We start from the raw sequence: 6037 nt of genomic DNA, 5'->3' as shown, positions 1-6037 counted from the left end.
CTTGCCGCCGCCTCCTGAGCCACTCCAGGAGCGGGGGCTTCAGCCCCTCAGCTTGTGCCCTGCGCATGGAGCTCCAGCAGCAGCCCCTGGACTGAAGCCTTTTGCTCAGACGCCTTCTGCCTTCCAAGGCTGTCCAGGGGCTGCTGCCAGAGCTCTATGCATTGGGCAGAAGTTTCCCACCCCAGCAATGTGGCACGGTGGTGGCAGCGGCAGCTACAGGCAAGTGGGGCAGAACAGCCCCCCACCCTGGCCAGCCCGCAGCTGCTTGTTAGGCTGCAGCCCTGGATGCTGCACAGGGCGGTGGTGGTGGTAGGGCTCGGGCCCCACCGCCACTTCCCAGGTAGCCCAGGAAGCCTGCTCCCCAGCCAGCCCCCACCTGGGGGCCAGATGCCGGCCAGCAGGGTCCCTTGGGAGGGGCAAGGACCGGGGCTATTCCCCCTCCCTCCAGCATCTGGCAGAGGGGACAGAAGGAGGCTTATTCTGCCGTTCAGCAGTGGTGAAGGAGGGCAGACCTGGCTGCGATCCCCCGAGAACAGTGGGGGTAGAAGGGAGAATAACACCCCTCTGCCTTAGGGGTCATGCTTGCCCACCACTGCAGCAGGAAGAGGGGAGTGCCCAGCAGACCCAGCTCAGGTCACTGCCGATGGGACACGGACAGGGGAATGAAACCCCTCTCTGGCCAGTTCAGTCCAGACTGGCCAGATCTGTCTCCAGCACAGCTTCTCTACAGCCAAGGATGCACTCCAGTGCCCCCCGGTTCCTGGTCTGAGCAACTGCAGGCATGTGCACACATGTCTGTGCTGTTACAAACTGGTTCAGCCTATGCAGGTTAGACTAACCTGCAAAGGCTGAACCAATTCAGGCTCCAGCTTTTTGAATGTCTGTCCCTAGCCTGTAAGCTCTCCCCACTTGTTAGAAGGTACAAGGGATTGTGAGAAAGGGAATCAGACTTTCTCAGCCCACTGGGCTCCAGTCACTCAAATTAAATTTTCCAGTCAACTTAATTCTTCTCTTAACCTCCCTTGGGCTGCCTCCACCCTTTTGGTCCAGTTATGGCTACAGCCCCTGGGGAGCTAGTCTACACAAATATATAAATGTATATGCAACTACCTATGCACAGAGCTGTTGACAACCTGCCCAGGGCTTGCTTTATCTTTGTGGGCTTATCTCCTGGTTGATCAGACCTTGGTTGCCACAGTATAAATGGATCAGTGCACATGCTGCTGTGGAGGTGGGCTTTGCCCTGTTAAGAATCCTTTCGAAAGTGCAAACAGTCCATGTGCAACTTGGGTGCCTGCAGCCCTGCTGTTAGGCTTTGCTTCCTTGGAAGCCCCTCAGCCAGTCCTCATGACATAAAACAATTCTTGGTTCAAACAAGCAAATGAATAAAGCAAACCTTTACCCTTTTCCCAGGTGGCAGGAGAGGGCCCTTCAACACTGTCCTTTCCTAGATGCAAGCTTATTTGGGTTTTAGTCCGTTTTTTGCCAGCTAACTGCTCCTTCCCAGCTCAAGCTGTTTCCTCCTTCTCCCTATAGGCCTTTAACTGTCTGCTAATCACCCAAGCCTGTGCTCCTACCCAGGGATGTCTGCCTTCAAAGGGACAGACCACACAGTCAGACACACATCCCTATACTGCCTCTGCCATGCACTGGATAGAGAGTGGAGTGGGACCAGTGGTGCAGCATGGAGTACATTACTTGGGTCTCCAGCCAGACATCTGAGCTTACTGCAGCAAAAGGATCACCTAATTAGGCTTATAGCTTCAGGGATGGGGTGAGACAGGAGGAAAATGAAGTCACTTGGTTTAAGGGTATCTGCACGGCACCCTGGATGACATTAGGAAGCAGCCTCATGGCTCCCCTGCCCTGAGCCAACAGATTATGACTCCTTAGGTATTGCTTCACTCATAGAGAGGGAAGTCTGAGTAGGTTTTAGCACAGAAAAGGCATTTGGGTGCCTATTGCAGAAGGTGATACCCTTACAGAGGGAGTGGCTGAGGCTATCAGAGAATGGGAGTCAGGCTTCTGCCACCCAAGACATATTACAACAAGAGTGGGGAGGTCCATCGCAGGCCATCCCTAGTACAACAGGCTCCTCTGGCAGTGACCTGTCTTCTGCCTACGTCCTGCCTTGCAGCGGAGAGATCCTCATGCTTGCTCTAAATGAACTAGCTCAGGTACCAGAAGCAGTCCAGGCCTTGAAGAATAAAGCTCTGGGCATACTAACTTATCTTGCTTGTAAGAGTACATTAGGCAATAGACTGCTCTAACTTTTATCTCAGCTTAATTTGTACAAAATGAACTTCTCCAACCACAAGAGAAGGCTGGGGGGTGGGGGGGGAATCTAGTGGCCATTTACAAACTAGTCAGAGGGGACCAGCAGGCATTGGGGGAGTCCCTGTTCCCCTGAGCACCACCAGGAGTGACTAGAAATAACGGTCACAAGCTGGCAGAGGGTAGAGTCAGACTAGACATCAGGAGGCGCTACTTCACTGTCAGGGCGGCTAGGATTTGAAACCAACTTCCAAGAAAAGTGGTGCTGGCTCCTACCCTGGGGGACTTTAAGAGGAGGCTGGATGAACACCTTGCCGGGGTCGTTTGACCCCAGTACTCTTTCCTGCCATGGCAGGGGGTCGGACTTGATCATCTGCTCAGGTCCCTTCCGACCCTACATCTATGAAACTATGAAACCAGGAGATTTTGCAACACCTTCAGCTCTCTTGTGAAATATGAATTTTCATTTCCACCCAGGAGACATTTTACCATCTTGGCATTCTCCTATGCCTGGAGAAGGGTGTGTGTGCCTGAAAGCTTGCAAATAAAGAATTTTTTTTTTGCAAATATTTAGTTGGTTTAATAAAACATATCACCTCTACCCAGAGTTCTGATTCCTTAGGCAATATAGATTTCTCTGCTGTTGCTGGGATTATCCAAGCTGGCCCGGGTATCTTCATGCTGAGCTACAGCATTGACATATCTGTCAAGGCCAGGCACAGCTAGTAGACTCGTACCCTCTGCTGGGCATTATGGGTGCTTGTACATGTGGGGGATGCCTGCTCCGATGCATTCTAATTAGGGCGCTTGTACATGTTATCAGGTTTCTCTAGCTAAAGATATTCCCTAGGTTTATTTCACTTTTGCAATGTACCACAACAAATGATGTTACATTTATGTTACATAACGTGTTTAAGACTCATAATGGGTTAATATGCTATTACTAGTAAAAAAAAGCTAGGGGGCACCTCATAACAATTTTACCCTCTTGACCTCCTAGTACTAAATTACAGCAGGGGCAGTTTAGGAATGTATTTAGTGATTGGCTTATTTTTTCAGGTGGCTTTCAGTTACAGTCCTCCCCACCCCCCAAAATTTCTTCCATTCACCTAGCTATTCATTTTGGGGTGCTCTTTCCTGGTGCTCTCCCTGACAAATCTACACGGTATCCACTTTTTCCCCTCCCATCACTTTGGGGAACGTTGGGGTTGCCAGTAGAGCCCCTAATTTGAAGACCAGAAGAAATTGTCAGCTGCTGGGCAAAGCCTCTTTGTATGCTTGCAATGATCACCATGGCCAGAGAAAGCTGGGGTGCTTTTGGCCAGCTCAAGGGACACTGGCACACCCTCACAGCCCACCTTGAGATTGCCAAGGCCAATATCCCCCATGTCACCATTGCAACCCGCGTACTGTATAACATCTGCAAGGCCTGTGGGAAAACTGTTCTGTGAGGCCTGCTTGTCCTGCGGGTCTCCTGCGGCTGCTGCAGCAGCAATCCTGTCACTCAGAACCTGGCTGGTAGCCAGAGTGTGACTCCGACCAGCCAGGCTCCAGTTTTGAGTGGTGTGTGCTGTCCCTGTGTGTGCTGCTCCACCTTTTTTGTGTGGGTTTTTTTTATCCTTGGATATCCAGGGGTCAAATTCCACCCCCCCCGCCAATGCAGCTCCCTTGCAGTGTGGAGAACAGCTGAATGTGCTGTATGTGACGCTGCACACACACGTCTGCGGCACCGCACATCGCACAACCATGCTCATCTGGACGTGGCCTGTGACTGTACGTTTGGAGTTGGCTCTTTTAGGGAATGTATTTTACTGATAAAGCACATGAGGGAAATATGAGAAAAGTTGTGCCAAGAGGAAACCTGTCTGTACTTGCTTTTCATACAGAGTGAACTGACACTTAGCCCAGAAAGTATCCTTGTGTCCCTCCTCACTTCTGCAGTCCTTAGTGGGGCTACTCCTAACATATATCTTGATGGACTGGATCCAAGTGACTTGCCCAGAATGAATCAACCACCTGAAACACCTAAACCACGTACCTATAATTCCTCACAGCTCCAAATGTGATACCTTGCTGAACACTGCTTAGGTACACAGATGCCAGCATTTCCACATAAATGGGGTTACTCAGTGTGTCTACTGCACTCTAGGCTGAAAACTGAGCCTTATTTATAAGCCTAAACTGGCATTTGTGTTCATAAGCATGACCAGTTCCTGACAACAGGTTGCTAGGCTGTGAGGAATTGCCTAGCTTGTATTCCTAGGTGCTTGATCTCAAATGGGAGCATTTACAGGTATAGTGTAGAGAGGGGATGTATGGGCTAGAGAAGGACAACTCTGGAAACGTGGCCACTTTGGGCTCTCCAGAAGTTTTTTGTGGCTCACCGTAGCAGCTTAATGAGTCTGGCTCAGGTCAGCACCTTACCCCTGCCACCATACAGCATATTTTTATGACAGGAAACAACTGTTTATGTACTGAAATATTTAGTTGAGGAATTTCCAAGTGCAGCACAGATAATTGCCAAAGGCAAATATGTACTTAATGCCAGGGGTAAGGAATAAGCAGTCTTTGCAGTAGTTTCCAAACTCAACCCCGCAGCTCTGCAAAAAACTACATGGTTTATTGGAGGGAGATTATAAGCCTTCTCACCTAAAGTTGGTTCAAAGCAAGTTGTATAAAAACCCACAGAGGTGAAGATGGGTGAGAGAATGCACAGAAGGAAGCATGTCAGGCTTGTGCATGGTTGTGCAGAGCTTTCATGGATCTGATATATGGCTGACAACAATGTGTTCTCTTGTTACTTGGCTAAATGGCTATGCAGATGTTCATTAAACTCCTGTGGTCTGCTTGGTCTCTTCTTCCTGCTTCTCCTACAACAGATTCTCTGCAGAACTGTCTTCCTAGCTACCTTTGAGAACCAGCTCGGGAAGGCTGCCATGCTAGGGGAGGGAATGAATCCAGGCTGCAGGGATACTGCTGTGAAAATACCCTTTGGTGGCATTTCCTAAAGGAAGAGAGAGAGAAAAGACTGTGATGCCTAGGATCAGAAACTGCTGGAGGGTTTCTTTTTATCTGCCTTGCACTGAGAAACCCAACAAAGGACACTAGCCAATGCCAGCTGAGGTGATAATTTATTTCTGTGATGTGGACAACAGATCATGAAGCACTGGTCTGGATACAAGGCACTTTGGAGCTATTAGATACTAACTAATTCTGTTTATTATTAAGGGAGCAGTTGTTTGAATCATAGAGAAGTATGACTGGAAGAGACCTCCAGTGGTCATCTGTCCAACCCCCTGATAGAGGCAGGATCATCCCTATTCAAACTATCCTGTATAAATACATTTTCTAACCTATTAGCAAAACTACACAGTCAATCTGGACAAAACCACAACACATAACACTCTAACCTGCCACAAGCCTATTTGGGACCTTTTTCACTTGGGTAAGCTCACTAATTTACTGATATCTGCCACTTACAGGTAAAAAAAAAGAGAAAAAAAAAAGGACCACAACTGATTACAGGGGACAAAAAATGACAAAAAGGAATGTGCAGGTGAGTCAGAGAGCCAAAACAAGTGCACCCTTGGGGGACACTGAGCAGAGCACCCCAGACAGCACCCACTGATTCTCAAAGGCAGCCAGAGAGCCAGCGGCTACTATCCAGTGGTACTTTGCCCAGAGGTGGGACTGGAGAAAGCCCAGGAAGATGGTCCCACAGTCTCTGGGAACCCTCCCAGCCAGAACCTCCTTCCTGGTAACA

The sequence above is a fragment of the Alligator sinensis genome, unplaced genomic scaffold, assembly GCF_000455745.1.
Source record: "Alligator sinensis unplaced genomic scaffold, ASM45574v1 scaffold607_1, whole genome shotgun sequence".
Classification (NCBI taxonomy): domain Eukaryota; kingdom Metazoa; phylum Chordata; order Crocodylia; family Alligatoridae; genus Alligator; species Alligator sinensis.
Note: the sequence above shows the minus strand (reverse complement) of the source record.